The 13,281-nt window shown below is 40.2% G+C and overlaps 1 protein-coding gene across 19 annotated transcripts in view; it reads right to left on the bottom strand.

The window, feature by feature from the left end:
- LOC134761654 (uncharacterized) overlaps nt 1-13,281 on the bottom strand; it is a 985,940-nt gene that overhangs the window by 577,949 nt on the left and 394,710 nt on the right. For 11 of the 19 annotated variants that reach the window (XR_010140596.1, XR_010140599.1, XR_010140598.1 and 8 more), the window contains 2 exons: nt 10,944-11,088; nt 4,441-4,661 (listed from right to left, as the gene is read on the bottom strand). The exons of 1 other annotated variant lie outside the window; for it this stretch is intronic. The gene's annotated coding sequence lies outside the window, so the exon portion shown is untranslated. The remainder of the gene's footprint in view (nt 1-4,440; nt 4,662-10,943; nt 11,089-13,281) is intronic. 7 more of the 19 variants (XR_010140613.1, XR_010140601.1, XR_010140597.1 and 4 more) reach the window with 1 other exon arrangement.

Raw genomic sequence — 13,281 nt, 5'->3', positions numbered from 1 at the left:
GTGAACTCAGCCTGCTGCCATAACACAGAATCAGTGAGTTACAAGTTAGGGTGCCCCTCAAAAGAATGACTACATCAGTATAAAGAAAGGCTAGCTTATACTTTGAGTTTCTTCAGATCCTGAGACATAGAAGATCAGCTGTGGCTGCTCTAAAAATCTGAAGACAACTAAATGCCCTCTGAAATATAAATTCTAACAGTGTTATCTACCAAACCAGTGTTTCCCACAGTGTGAAGCCAGCCTCTCTGGGAAAACTCCAATATCCTCCCAGGAAGGCTCAAGCAGTCCAAGACATATTCTTTTTTTCCTTGGGACGTGCCAAAATCAGACAGTAGGATTCAACAAATATTTCTAAATACTGTACTTAATATATTGTTCCCTGTGAGAATATAAAATGGAAGTGATCCAGCAAGTAAGAAAACAGGCTGCCTTCTGTGTGTGATTAGATTAGCCTGCCTAAAGACATGTTTTTCTCAATCTTGTTCTATTTACAAGTCTTTTTTTTTTTTTTTAAAGGCAAGTGATTTCTCGAATTATTGATTTTACTACTCAGGGCTTGTCTCAGGAAGAGCTAAATCTCTTTTTCCTCCCTTTATACTTCAAACTATCCCAAGGCAATTCGTTAAAGGCGTCATGTCTGTTTTAACAAGAGGAAAGGATGGAGAGAAGAAGGGGGAAGTGAAAATGACAATTTTCCCACAAAATCATAGCAAAAGAGCAATAGAATAACCAATGGGCTAACTCTCCCGATTCAATGGACAATGGAAATAGAGCCAAATCCAAAGTTTAACTTCTTCCCTTCACCAATCAATAGGAAAAAAAGAACCAAGTTCAAGAATCCATAATCATCCCTGCAGACAGGCAGACAGAAGACAAAGACAAACACACAAACACACACAAGGAAAGCAACTTTGGCACATTGGCACTGACCCAAAACAAACCCTTCCTCTCAAGAACCTTTGCTATTTTTATAACTTATGAAAAACTTTTTCAGAGTTTTAAAACTCAAAAAAATCTCTTCATTTTGGAGCCCTTGATGGTTCAGGCTGGAATTTTTTTTTTCTAATCTCACACCAGTATGAGAAGTCATGTTAAGAGGTCATTTGAAGGATTAAACTTCTAAGATCATTTTCATGAGAAAGAGACTGGACATCAGGAGAAGACTGTCCTTTGGGTAGATTCTTAGGGGCTCAGAGAAGCATTTAAACTCCTCAGTGAGCATCTCCACATCAGCCTGAATCCTAACCCTCTTTCAGTCAGACATCCCAAATCTAAACCTCCTATATAAGGCCTCAGAGTCTCAACATTCCAAGCAAGTGAACACTAGAGTCATCACACTCAATCTCCCCATCCCTGCAAATCCTGTTCTAACTCCCCAAAGGACACCTGCAGAACATTAAACCAAGATTGAGTATCAAAGCCAAAACCTCACAAAATATGGAAAAGTCAGATTTTTCAAAGCACTTGCAAATAAGCTTTTTAATGTCCTTTAAAGTTTTCATTAATGATAACAAGTCATCTCAATTTTTGCTTTTGACTTTCCAGACAATTCATGGTGTCAACTATCTACAGTATAGAAAAAGTCTCACACATTTAATATGTGAAACAGCATAAAGCAGATAAAACACATATGTAAAAATATGAAGCAAAATGTCAGTCTGACATCATAATTTTTTTTTTTGAGACGGAGTTTCACTCTCATTACCCAGGCTAGAGTGCAATGGCACAATATTGGCTCACTGAAACCTCTGCCTCCCGGGTTCAAGCAATTCCCCTGCCTCAGCCTCCCAAGTAGCTGGGATTACAGGTGCCCACCACCATACCCACCTAATTTTTGTATTTTTAGTAGAGACAGCATTTCACCATGTTGGTCAGGCTGGTCTCGAACTCCTGACCTCAGGTGATCCACCCACCTCGGCCTCCCAAACTGCTGAGATTACAGGCACAAGCCACCATGCTGGGCCGTGACATCATAATTTTTACATGCCCATATTACTTTCCTATTCATATTATTGACTCTCTATTGGTAAAGCTACATTGATGCAGAATATCAAACAGAATGGATTCAGCAATTTTTCATATGAGAAGTACATAGCAACGTGACCAGAGTCTTGTCCAGGACCTGGCACATAGAGGCACACAAATATTTGTTGAACTAATTAATCAATCGCTAGTCTTTAACACTTTCTGCTAAGACATCGTCTAGGAAAAAAAGAAGAAAAGAAAAGAAAGAAATCTCTTTCCCTTCCTTGTCTTCACAAATATCTCTAGGTAACATACAAGTATACTCCCAATATGCTATTTCCATGTTTGCCATTTTCTGTATTTAATGTGCAGGTAATACACTTGAATATTAGAAAATTATAACAACAGATAGGCAAAATAAAGCCATTTAATTATTTTCTAATCCAAGCTGTAACAACTTTTAGATTTATATAAATCTCACAAACTATTTATAATATATCTGCACATACTGAATGCATGAAACACCGATTTGTTAGTTTTTTTAAAAAAACAGGGTCTTAGAGAAATCTCCATCACTGCTTAATGCCTCACTTGGTATTTTACTGCATATTTCTGCTATAATTTATTTGACCACTGTAATATTGTTTAGACATTTCTAGCAAAATGTATCAAAAATAAGTAAGTTTGCGATCAAGCATTCTTGTAGCTAATTTTTTACACATTTGATCACAGTCTGAGAAAAAATTTGCCTAGAAGCTGAACTGCTGAAACTGTAAGAATATTTTGTGGCTTTTGATTTTACATATCGTGAAATCACCTTTAGAGAGTACATAAAAAATTCCCCCCAAAATGGCATGTTTTTTTCCTTACCCATAGTAATACTGGTTTTTATCATTATTCTCCAACTGAGTCAGTTTAGTAGTTTAAAAGTATGTCTTGTTTTACTTTACACTGCTTAAAGAAAGGGTGATTGTTTCACATATTTAAATGCAAATAATATGTATAATATTTTGAAGTGTCAGCTCAAAGTAGATACTCATAACCAATAGCAGGTACTAGCAGCCTTGAGAGACCGGCCACTTTTTACAAAGCAATATATTTTACAAAGCAATATAATTTACTTCAATATATATTGAAGTCTTAGTATTAACTGCGTCTGTATTTTTAAAATTAAGATTGCTCAGAACTTTTGTGAAAATTTTCTAAAGCTCAATACATATCAAGATGGTTCAACTTAGGATGAGATATGCATTTTTTTACCAGCCCCTTCACCTTGTCAGCAGATATTTTAAAATGTCTAGATATTCACATTCTCTTTTCATCTCACGGCTCACTTGAGCTTTGCTTTAAATTGGTGTCTGTGTTGATGTATGCACACACATATTTACATATACGTATATGTGTGTACACAAACATCTACTCTACATATGCATACATCTACTCTACATATGCAAACTCCACCTCCTGAGTTCAAGCGATTCTCCTGCCTTAGCCTCCCGAGTGGCTGGGATTACAGGTGTGTGCCACCACACCCAGCTAATTTTTGTATTTTTAGTAGGGACAGCATTTCCCCACATTGGCCAGGCCAGTCTCAAACTCCTGACCTCAGGTGATCCGCCTGCCTCAGCCTGCTAGAGTGCTGGGATTATAGGCGTGAGCCACCACGCCCAGCCTTGTGTGGTTTTTTAAAACCACTCCATACATATATATTTGATATATATAGATAGATATGTATACATACATATGCATACATATGGAGATTCAAGACCTTACATTTTCCCCGTTAGGCTTAGCAAATCAATTAATACTAATGTGTTCTTGTTTACTATTTTATTTCATTTATTTATTTATTTTTGAGACAGGGTCTCGCTCTGTTGCCCAGGCTGGAGTGCTGTGGCGCAACCATGGCTCACTGCAGTTTTGACCTCCCAGGCTTAAGGGATCCTTCCACCTCTGCCTCCAAGTAGCTGGGAGAACAAGGGGACACCAACACACATGGCAAATTAAAAAAAAAAAAAAATTCTTTTAGAGATGGTGTCTTTTAGAGATTTGCCCAGGCTGATCTCGAACTCCTGGGCTCAAACAATCTTCCTGCTTCAGCCTCTCAAAGAACTGGTATTATAGATCTGAGCCACCACACCCAGCCTCTTGTTTACTATTTTAAAGGAGTAATCCCAGGGGTGTTCTCACTGCAAAACACCACAGAAAGAAAATAAAACACTATTTCTCCCGGATTCTTTTCCTCACCATTAAACAAGTGAGTAAACAGCAAAGAAGCCTACTTCAGAACTATCTGACCTGCTCACCCCACTGAGCTGCCAAGAGCTGCACCCACTGTGTCCCACAAGCATGACAGGCTCAGCTCTGCAGGGAACGGGCACAGCCCCACACAGTCATCGTAACCGACATCTGTGGGCAAGACGCCGAGGTACACCTCAATCACATGTGCCTGTCACAGAATGCTCGCTCACGCACCTGCTTCAACCGTGTGAGCTCAGCCTGTGGGTTTTCCTTGATTGATGTTGGTGTAACTGCTTCACGCTCTCCGTGGGTGAAGGGAAGTGGGCTCTGCTCAGAGCAGTTTGTGGTGCTTTACACTTCCACTTGACATTACACAAGGAATAGCAAGTTACAGAGGGAGGCACACGCCTGCAGGCTCTCCACACCCTCACTGACGGATGGAGAAGGCATCGAACCTTAAAATAAAACAACAATGAAATAGGGGCTTTGAAAACCAGGAAACAAGCAGGCGAAGGAAGCATCTGTCTCTTTCACTCTGAGCCAACCCCAGATGAGTCACACGCGTGTGCGCACACACACACACACCATGCCCACCAGAGGACCACTGATTTCACCACCTCTAGGCCTTCGTAGAGGCTTTTAATGTTTCTTGACTAAGCAAATTTGTTCTTTGCCCAAACTACCACAATATTCATGAAATCATTCTGACCTAGAAAAAAAGAGAAAAAATGACTATTTGAGCAAATTTCACAACTTTCAACAGGGTTCAATCTACCCTAACTAAGAACAGGTTTCAATAAATCGTGCCCATGTGTATAACTTTTCAACATTTTAACATTCATTTCTTATTTTCAAAGTAAATATTCAAGTCAGCTAAGTTAAAACACCTGATTTTGGATCTTTGGAACCCCCACAACTGCCATGCAAGTTCCCAGGTGAATGATCTGGAAAGACTCCACGGTCTTCAATTGCTCCCACACTTGGCTCTCCTTTTCATTGCCTCTACTCCTCTACTATGAGATTCGAGGCAATAACTACAATTTTAGAAAAAGTAAGAAAGCCTGATTATAAGAAAAATCAAAGAAGAAAATATCTGCATATGTTAGAAAACCATATGCAAAAGGAAAAAAAATCCAATTGGATGCCCAAACTTGTGTGGTTTTTTAAATTTTTATTTATTTATTTATTTTTGAGACAGAGCCTCACTCTTGCCCAGGCTGGAGTGCAGCGGCACCATCTCAGCTCACTGCAAACTCCACCTCCTGGGTTCAAGCGATTCTCCTGCCTTAGCCTCCCGAGTGGCTGGGATTACAGGCGTGTGCCACCACACCCAGCTAATTTTTGTATTTTTAGTAGGGACAGGGTTTCCCCACATTGGCCAGGCCGGTCTCAAACTCCTGACCTCAGGTGATCCGCCTGCCTCAGCCTCCTAAAGTGCTGGGATTACAGGCGTGAGCCACCACGCCCAGCCTTGTGTGGTTTTTCAAAACCACTCCATACATCCCGTTGGTGGACCCAGAGAAGTTCTAGCAAAAATGTAATTGTTGCTTTCATTTGACCCATGTGAAACTGTCTTTTTTTAACCCTTGAAATACTGACAATTTCAAGGGATTCACCTAAATATTTTCTCAGACTTACACATGCCACAATACTTTTGGTGATTAGGACAAAAGGTTTACAAAGGACAGAGAATCTTCATTCTCTGCATCCTCTCCTTTTCATCCACATTCTTCCCTCTTTTTATTATTCACCTCCTTCACTCAAGTGGGCAGGAGCAGATGGAGGAAGGAATGGGAAGGGACCCTGAGCAATCACCTACAATTGGACCTGGATTTCAGCCCAATTTTAGGTTCCAGAGGTAGTCCTATTCCTCCACTCATAAAAATGTCAAAAAACAAACAAACAAAAACCTAGGGCTCCGAAAACAGTATTTTATCTTCTCACATCTTCCCTTCCAGGGTCTTCTACTCTCACGTTGAGGTTCACTCACTCAGGGTGGGCTTAAGATCACATTTGAAACATCAAACTTGGTTGGATTTTTGGACTCCATAACTGAACTAATCACAAGTCACTTTTTACCTTTAACATCTATTTTCTCCCACTGGTCCCTGAGCTGCCTTAACATTTTCTAGCCACCTTGCCTTCTTCTAGAAAGCATTTTATTGAAAGACACAAGTTTCCCAGTCACTGTCAGAAGTAGAAGAAGAAACTACTACACTGGTATCCTTTACCATTTTGAGACAAGAGTATGCATTTAAGTGAAACATCCACATCTAAAGGAAACCCATCTATGCAGGAAGTATAAAAATAGGGGGAAGAACCTGTATTTCTGAACCATGACTATAATAACCAGGTAGTCCCTGCCCCCAGCTGGTGTGGCATCCAAAGATGTACTGAAACTTTCTGATAGATGTCAAAGGTCAGACATTAGAGAAAGAAATGATGCCAACTGAATGCAATAATGTAGGGAAAAAATCCTTAGAAGTTTTAAAGAATCTGTGTGCACAAAATGCTGACAAACCTTCAACGCAGCATTGTAAGCCTAACAAAAGCTACATCCCATGCCTGCCTCTAAGGAAATATATTAATTTCTACAGGGCTTTCATTTCTTTACCTTTCCTTCCATGAGGATTCAGCACATGTTCTGTGTACAGGATTACTGTCAGCCTGATTTTGAATGTGATTGTGATGGGGTGTGGGGCAGAAACTTCAGGAGTATAGATGCAAAAATACAAAGGCTTGACCCGGTCAAAAGGAAACTAAGAGTCCACCTAATATGAACTAAATTATAAGGTTTTTCTCTCTTCAAATTGTGCAACCTTTAAGAAATCAGTTTCTATTGGATTTTTTTCCATAGAAAAACTATATATTTTATATTGTAGAACAAAACCCAAAATATGGGAAGACAAGGCATAAGTTTCCTCCTTTGTTCTGAGTAACAGAAGTGTTTATCAAATTTTGTAACATGGTCAATGGGACACTAAAGGGTTGGTATCAACTCACCTATGATACTCAGCAACTGAAAACTACAATAACAGCAAATGTGTAGAGCAATCCTCCTATGTATGTACATAGTTGTTTTAGAAACTTTAAATATGCTGTTTTGCTTAATATTCCTTCCAGCAACCATTAGAGGTGCAGAGTATATTCCCATTCTACTCAGGAGGAAACTAAAGCTCAGAAAGTTTAATAATTTCCCCAATTGAGAAAGCTGCCTGTGAAGCTGAGATGCAAACCCATTATTTCCCAATCCCAAGGCTTGTCTCTTTTCTTTCCTGAACTTTTCTTGCAAAGGCCAATCTCTGCAGTAACAGTGGGCGTAGAGGGTGAAAACTCTAGTTAATTGGAAAGTCCCTGCCCTGCCCAACCAGGAGAGGTATGGAGTACTTGTTATTCAGCCACAGCCGATATTGACCATGGGAGACCAGTGAAGCCAGATTCTGGCTTCTTTGGAAAAATTGACCAAATGTTTATATAAACATTTTTAAAACAGTAGCAGCAAATCATTTAAACACACATGCACCCATGCATGTGCACACACACACACGACTCCTCATATGGGCAAACACAACATTTTTGAAGGAGTGATTAAGCTCTCTGGTCCCCCAGTTTATGATATCTGTCCTACCTCGCCTATTTTTCGTTCATTATATCCACCAGGAAGCCACACTATAGTCCAAAAGTTCCAATGGAGCCATTATTAAATTTATATTAGGGTTACATGCACATTGCAAATCAAAATTCTCCTCAAACCTACACATCGTTTCAGTTGCCTGAAAAGAGCCATAAGCTTTCACAAACAAAAGTATCCATCTTATCCCATGTTCAGTACCTGCAAATGAACAATAAAACACCACCACGGCCACTAAGCGGGTCTAGTCTGCGGCAATGACAGCAGCTCTTGGGTTCAATTAGCCCATGCTTTGCCAGATCCACAAACTAGTAAACATTTCAAAAAAGGTAGATCACAAAATCAAAAAGCACCTGCAGGAACCACTATCCCCATAACCTTTCTCGTCCCTCTTTCCCCTTCAAGTTTGATGATTTGGCAGTTCTGGAACTCTTCCGAGAGAAGTCAAGACTCACTCTGCCAGCCCCAGCTGTTCAAAGCTCAGCCCAATCTGTTCCGTATAGTTGGCTGTATTCTGGCAATAATGTGGCTACAGTTCACCTTCATTTGCTGCAAAGATCATTAACCATCCCTCAGAGACATATAGTATTAAAGAAAGAGAGTGCTCGAGGCATAATAAATGGAAGTTCCTGGGTAACACAGTTCAAAAGAGGTAGGATGCCAGCAAGGCCACCTGACAGTTTCCATAGCCAGAGAAAAGGGAAGAAAATAGGGGCAGGAAGGGGGCAAAATCAGAAAGAGAAATAAGAAAAGCCAGAATGTGCCTGGCAAGTGTGTATGTTCATGTGAGCAGAAAATAGAGGAAAAACAGAACATTTGAAATAAAGACACCAGGACATTTAATGTTAAGTCACAGCAGTGACATGATCCTACTTGTCTGGCAGCTCAAACATTCTACGACAGAGGTAGAAGTAAATTTGGAAGGAGAGTGAGAGCAGAGAGAATGAATTACAATTCTATACAGGAAGAACGCAGGATTCCAGACCTTTTCTGGTACCGTAAAAGATACTGCATTCAATGAAACCGGTATTTAAATCATGTATCTGACCTCCCATTCATAAAACTGCTGAATTACAGTGTAGAGTAGGCGTGTTTCTTCATTCAACTCATACATTCAGTTATTAAAGTCTTGCATTAGCCTTATTTGAGTCTTTTTCTCCAACCACTCCCTCTTCTTCCCCCAATAAGCCAGCCCTGTGAAAACACCCAGTGATCAGAATGGCCACTTCATAGGAAGTTCTGCGTGTTTAATATAAACACCTGGGAGTTCCTCAGTCGATAATGACAGCATCAAAGTCAATACTTGTTGTGAGTTGTAATTGTTATATTAATCCAAACTAAATTCCAGTCAACAACGGAGACAGAACTGGTGGCTAAATGGGAGTTCTAGTGGCAGACCTCATTGTCTTAGGATTTACTTTCTTTGGAAATTCACAGGGTAATATAACAAAATAAACAAACAAACAACAAAAACAAAGCTCCATACGTGACATCTCTACTATTTTCTTTACCTTCTTTTCCTTTGTTGAATCAATCCCTAAAAAATGGTTTTCAACTGGGGGCAAATTGGTCCCCCACAGAACATTTCTGGTTGCCACAGCTGGGGAGAGGAATTATGCTACTGGCATCTACTGGGTAGAGGCCGGGGTGCTACCATATATTCTGCAATGCACTGGACAGCTCCCCACAACACTGAATGATACAGCCCCAAATACCAGGGAACAGAGGTTGAGAAGCCCTGCCAAGAGCCATTTCAGGTATCAAACTTCCTTTTTTGATATACGATATGGATTTTAGGAGTGGTAGAACGGGAGCTGTTTTGTTTTGTTTTGAGCACAGCTCACTGCAGCCTCAACTTCCCTGGGATCAAGCAATTCTCTCACCTCAGCCTCCTGAGTAGCTGAGACTACAGGTACATGCCACCATGCCTGGCTAATTTCTGTATTTTTTGTAGAGACAGGGTTTTACCATGGTGGTCAGCCTGGTCTCAAACTCCTGGGCTCAAGCCAACCTCCTGCCTCAGTGCTGGGATTACAGGCATGAGCCACCATGCCTGGCTGGAAGCATTTTTAAGTAACATCCTGTTATCAAAATACCTTCTCTCCACATAGTAATAACACTTAATATAAATGGAAAGGAAGGCAGGGGGCAGAAATTTAAAATGAACTTAGAATCACAGTGGAACCCTGGTAAATCCTAATATAGCACCAAACTTTGCACAAGTCTTCAACCAGTGATTTAATTATTAAAATTCTTCCCCCTGCCAAAAAAAAAAATTCACCATACTCCAATTCAATTTACCTAGGAGGATGCTTCAGAATATATCTACCCAAGACCATAATGTGAAATTTGTATTTACAAAGAAGAAACACAGCCTTGGCCTCCTCTTATGAAGACAGGCACACAGGCACACCCACTCATACCAAAACCAGAGGACTCCATGTTCAATTAAATTGGCTCTTTGTGACCGGGCGCGGTGGCTCACGCCTGTAATCCCAGCACTTTGGGAGGCCGAGGCGGGCGGATCACGAGGTCAGGAGATCGAGACCACGGTGAAACCCCATCTCTACTAAAAATACAAAAAAATTAGCCGGGCGTGCTGGCAGGTGCCTGTAGTCCCAGCTACTCGGGAGGCTGAGGCAGGAGAATGGCATGAACCTAGGAGGCGGAGCTTGCAGTGAGCCGAGATCGCGCCCCCGCACTCCAGCCTGGGTGACAGAGGGAGGCTCCGTCTCAAAATAATAAATAAATAAATAAATTGGCTCTATGTAAAAGGTCTCTAGGTAACACTTAAATTGGCATGAAACAAAATAATTCACCTGAGGTAGGGAAAGGGGAACAGTTACCAATCAACCCTTTCCTGAAAGAAGACAGACAATTCCCCAAGCCACACCTGGAAACTCAAGAGCAGCCTTTGATGTAGTCATCTGTTTTCAGCCCAAAAGCTCTAGGGAGTCGACCTAACATTTACATGGCTTGGTAAAAAATAATTTGCTCTGAGGTAATTTAGTGTAAGCTCAGGTCATGGCCCAAACTTGCCAAATAAACAGAACCGCCCGGGATTCTTTCCAGTGGCGCTAGCCTCCAGACTGATGAGCTTGCTCACCTGGCTGGCTCCCTTCTTCCCACTGATCCTCACTCATTTCCTCTGGGTTTTCCATGCGTGTGGTGGGCTTCAGGCAGGGCTACATGCTTGGGCTTTTTGGCTTTGCTGGATTCCTCTTGGCAGTCACACTTGGACTCCACAGCTCCTGGGAAGGAAGAGAGAAAAAAGGAGGTGCAGTCTTGAACGGGGATAGAGCTGTGACCTCCCAGCCTATAAAGAACATGTTTTGCCTTGCCGGGATGGGGAAACAGCTTTTGAAGTCTAGCCCAGGCCTCCCTGGTGCAGATCATCTACCAGCTATTGTTCCAGCACAGATTTCCACTCTACATAATGGAGACACAATGACAAAGGGATTCATTCACTGACTCTTTATTGAATGCTCACTATACTCAAGGTACTGGGAGCAGCAGAGAACATACTGGGGAAAGGCAGGCATGTGTCCTCAGAGTAGAAGAAAATATCCAAAAAGAAATTTTTATGTGAACAGACTTTGTTTGGGCTAAATGTTTCCTGATATGTGAACAGAATATAAAATATGAATTTGGTAACTTAATTGATGAAACTGTCCATGTGTAATTTAAAAGAAAAACAGGGATCCAGTTTTGGTAATATCATAGCCACTCTCCAGATCCAACCCCAAAGCTGTTTTTGTAAACCACTGTTGGCAGAATTTCTCACCTTGGTGATAGAGATAACACCAGGTTATTAATCTGTGGTTTCAAAGAAGAGAAAAATTAGTGGCAGGAGTACTGGATCATTTTTTATTAAAACCAGGTCAATTAAGGGAACCTTTGCTAGCCAATATACTTATACCCACTGGAATGTGTTAAAAAGCCAAAATCCTGTCCAGTTCAATCCCAGAAGAAAAACATGCAGAGAACAGCAATATTCAGCAATGAGTACTGAAAGTATTTTCAAGTCTGGGCAGCATTCTAGAAATTACTAAATTAACCAATGATGTTGTGTTGAACAGAACTCTCATCCTGAATATAATTATATTAAAACTACTGACGATTTCTTCCCTCAACGTGCTATCCTCGGGTTGTAGGAGGTTAGGGTAAGAAGGAAGGACATATGGATGGGACAAGGAGGAAGGGAAGAAAATATTCACAAAAACCATATTCATAATTCAGCAGTTCTGTACAATGACAGATCATTCATGTACCATTTTTTACTCGTGAAACTAAATTCATTCATTACCTAGCATTTATTAGGTTTATTGAATAAATTATAGAAATGTAAATCACAAAATGAATTATATAACAAAATATAGGTTTTTATTACATGCCAAGATTAATGTATTTTCTCCTTATGTAAATTTTCCTGGAATAAATACAAAGTTGAATATAATACTTTCACATCATCTTCTAGTTTCCCTGAATTCGAAAACACTATGAACAATGTATTTAGTTGTGTGTGTGTGTGTGTGTGTGTGTGTGTGTGTGTGTGTGTGTGTGTGTTTGGTGTCATGCTCATATAATGTTTTGGCACCGTGTTCTTTTATCTTACAAAACCATGTTTCATCTATCATTTACAAAACAAAGTTAACAATTGGAATTAAGTTGCTTAACTATAGTAACCAGTGTTAAGGAAGTTTTATTTACTTAAAACCATATTTTTCTGAATAAATATGGTGAGCACTACATTTCTGTGGGTTGCCTTGGAGAATGTAAATAAACGCTACCAGTTGATACCTGTCAATCACAGTCCTCATGCAGTTTGTGGCACTTGTAATTTATAATAGGAAAATCATTCATTTTCCTAATGATCATGGACAAGTCCGCTGAATTTTTTATAATGTAATTGAAGAGACAGTAAGTCAAAACATCTTCATTCTTCTCAGCCATCTGCAAGGTTTCTTACAGGCACAAAACATCATGTCAGGCCATTTTTATGAGTTTCCCAGGACTTATAAATTATTTAGACATGAGTGTTTTACTGTCCTAATATAAAACTCTAAATGAGCAAATTTAAACAAACAGAGGAAGTCACCACATGGACGTACCATGCTCATGGATGATAGCCCACAAAAAAAGTTAGGAGAAGCAGTGATTTGGGCACACAGGTAGTGATCAAAGAGATACAGTCTAGTAGAATGGCAGAAAAATCGAATTTCCTTAAAAAAGTAATATGAAAATGACATAGAAGCAAAATGGTAGAAAACTTTCCATTCCACTGGGTCATAGTAGGCAGCTCAGTTTTTTTCCCACTCTCTCAGTATGGTTAAAGCCTGGATCCAGATGGGGCACGTTAGACTACCTATTGGCTGCTATGCTCACTACCTGGGTGATGGGATCTGTACTTCAAACCTCAGCATCACACAATATTCCCATGCAAC

This window comes from Pongo abelii, chromosome 5 (assembly GCF_028885655.2).
Source record: "Pongo abelii isolate AG06213 chromosome 5, NHGRI_mPonAbe1-v2.0_pri, whole genome shotgun sequence".
NCBI lineage: Eukaryota > Metazoa > Chordata > Mammalia > Primates > Hominidae > Pongo > Pongo abelii.
This window is presented reverse-complemented; position numbering and strand designations above follow the sequence as displayed.